At 33.7% G+C, this 2,685-nt stretch overlaps 1 non-coding gene across 1 annotated transcript; it reads left to right on the top strand.

The window, feature by feature from the left end:
* Positions 1-1,249: 1,249 nt before the first annotated feature.
* LOC126499339 (U6 spliceosomal RNA) lies at positions 1,250-1,355 on the top strand. The gene has a single exon (XR_007591066.1). It is a non-coding gene; the product is annotated as a U6 spliceosomal RNA (small nuclear RNA).
* The last annotated feature ends 1,330 nt before the right edge of the window (positions 1,356-2,685 follow it).

Here is a 2,685-nt window from a genome sequence, read left to right on the forward strand (position 1 = left end):
GAAATTCAATTTTTGAAATATAACCTTTTCTGTAGTTCTATAACTACTTATATATTTAGCAAAATATATAAGAAACAGTGATTCATACATTCACAAAGAAGATTTTGTTTTCCAAAAAATATGACTTTGAAAAATATAACTTTTTAAACCATTTAATATTGTAATTCAAATGGAAATGAAAAGTTATAATGCATTTAACTTAATTATTTCAAAACAAAGTTAACTATTACCAGAAATGAATGAACCAAGCATCAAAGGTAATATATAAATTTTTAAACACATATTTTCTTGAAATAAAATTTATCAGTATCTGTTCAGAGTGGCCAACATCATTGTGCTGAGATATATTAAAGGGAATTATAGAATAAAACTTCTAAGAAACCCCCAATCTTAGCTATATTTTTCATAACTGCATATTATTGTTGAGTTATGTATAGGTAAATATAAATATTCAGATTATTATATGAATACCTGTCTCCTGTCAAAAAGCCAACTTTTGGACTGATATGTATAGAGCTCCCTGGACCATTCACATGTACTATTTCAGAAGCTCTTAACACCACATCTGCAGATGGGATTTATGGAACCTCTTTTCCCAATTGGCTGATTTCTTTTGCTATTGATGTGTTTTATTATTAATGTTTATGCTTGTGAATTTTGTGTTGTGTGTGAATACATAGAGAGGACAGAAGAGGAAGCTAGTAGGTTTCTTCTGATTGATAACTCTTGACTTTATCCCTTTATCTCACTTTGAACCTAGAGCTGCTTTGGCTCTCCGCAAGCCCCACGGAACCCCCTGTCTCTACCAAAACAGTGTTGAGTTTATGCACATGGGTACTAGGGACTTGAACTCAGATCCTCATGTTTGTGCAGCAAGTGTTTTTATCCATCATCCCAACACAAAACTTTCTATATCACCCTTTACAACTGTAAAATATCAATCATTTTTATTTTTTTAAAATATTTGTGCTCTATATTCTAGGATACAAAATCTTAGGGTCCTAAATAAATAACATTTTTTACATTTTGTAGCTTAACAACTTCCATTTTGCGCCATACATATGTTTACCTCTTTTTTATTATTTACTGTCAAGGACATTGAAATGCCCTCATCGAATAAATTTCCCTAAGTATAACTATGCTACAGATATGGTGGCAATAATAATAATTCTCAATTAATTACTCACTCCTTTTCTTTACTGTATAAAGAAGTCCAATATGAGAGATTGTAAAAGATAAATAAGATATATTGGGGATACTTGCCCCATATATACTAAATGTGGGATGATACAAAGAAGATTTGCATGGCCCTACACAAGGATGGCATAAAAATTCACAAAGTGTTGCATATTTTTGGAAGCAACATGAAGTTTAGTGAGGAGAGAAAACAAGATTTGGGTGGAGATGGAGGTGGCAAAATATATGATCAAAATGTATTACATGAAAAAATACAGAAACTTAAATAGAAGAAATTATAAGTAGGCACCAAGAACTCACTGCCAAGATAGCAGACTTAAGGAAAAGTGTTGACTCTTCCTATAATTCTCAAAAATTGAAAATAAGAGATTTGAAAATCACCACGGAGACGGACGTATTATTTTATGAAATTTAAAGTGATGTCTGACTTGGGGGGGAAAGTAAGACTGATTTTCTTTTTTTTTTGGGGGGGGGAGGTTTCTCCGTAGCTTTTGGTTCCTCTCCTGGAACTAGCTCTTGTAGACCAGGCTGGCCTCGAACTCACAGAGATCCGCCTGCCTCTGCCTCCCGAGCGCTGGGATTAAAGGCGTGCGCCACCACCGCCTGGCTGATTTTATTGTCTTAACAAAGAGCTTTTCACCTATTTAAAAATTTGGTGTAGGGTTTATGTTTATGTGGACTAGTGCATGCATATATTTGGGTTTGAGGTCTGCATATGCAACCGTGTTCATACATACATGGTCAGAGAGAGAGAGACATCAAGTGTTTTCCTCTATTGCTCTCCTTTCATTGTCTTTTATTGAACCAGAAATTCACTATTTAACTAAACTGTCTGGTCAGAGAGCTGGCGAGGTCCCAGTGTTCATACTGTCCCAGTACCAAAAACCAAAAATCATTTTCTTTTTCTGAATCACTGTTGTTTGAAAACCCAAGGAAAGCTTTTTTACTCTCCTAGTGTATGATCATCGCTCCTTTATGAACTGCTGCTATTTCTATGTCTAATTATTATGACAAACAAGAAATAGCTGCTTCAGTTTTACTTTGTCATCATTATGTAAAATGAAAACAGGGAAATCACATAACCAAGAATAATGTTTTATTTATTCCTCCAATTTAATCTGAAAACAGATCACAGCTACCATTTACCAAATCTGCTTATGTATATTTAAGCTAAATAGTCATAAGACTCAGCATGCCATAAAAATTCATTATCTGAGTCTTGACATTATGGGATGAAAATTAAATATGTAAAAACATTTGTTTTGCATCTTCATTTGTCTTAATTTGTAGAATAAACTGGAAATACATTAAAAGATGGGTGATTGTTTAATTGAAATCACTTTCAGGGGATGAGGAATTGGCTCAGTGGCTAAGATTAAGAGAGAGATTTGGCAGCTAGGATAGTGTAACTGCTGTAATCATCTTCTTTGCTTTACCTATTCGATTTTTACCCTGCCCCAAATACCTATTAATCAATGATGTTTTACC

This window comes from Alexandromys fortis, unplaced genomic scaffold (assembly GCF_014885135.2).
Source record: "Alexandromys fortis isolate MF-2015 unplaced genomic scaffold, M_Fortis_MF-2015_v1.1 scaffold_15, whole genome shotgun sequence".
NCBI classification, from domain to species: Eukaryota; Metazoa; Chordata; class Mammalia; order Rodentia; family Cricetidae; genus Alexandromys; species Alexandromys fortis.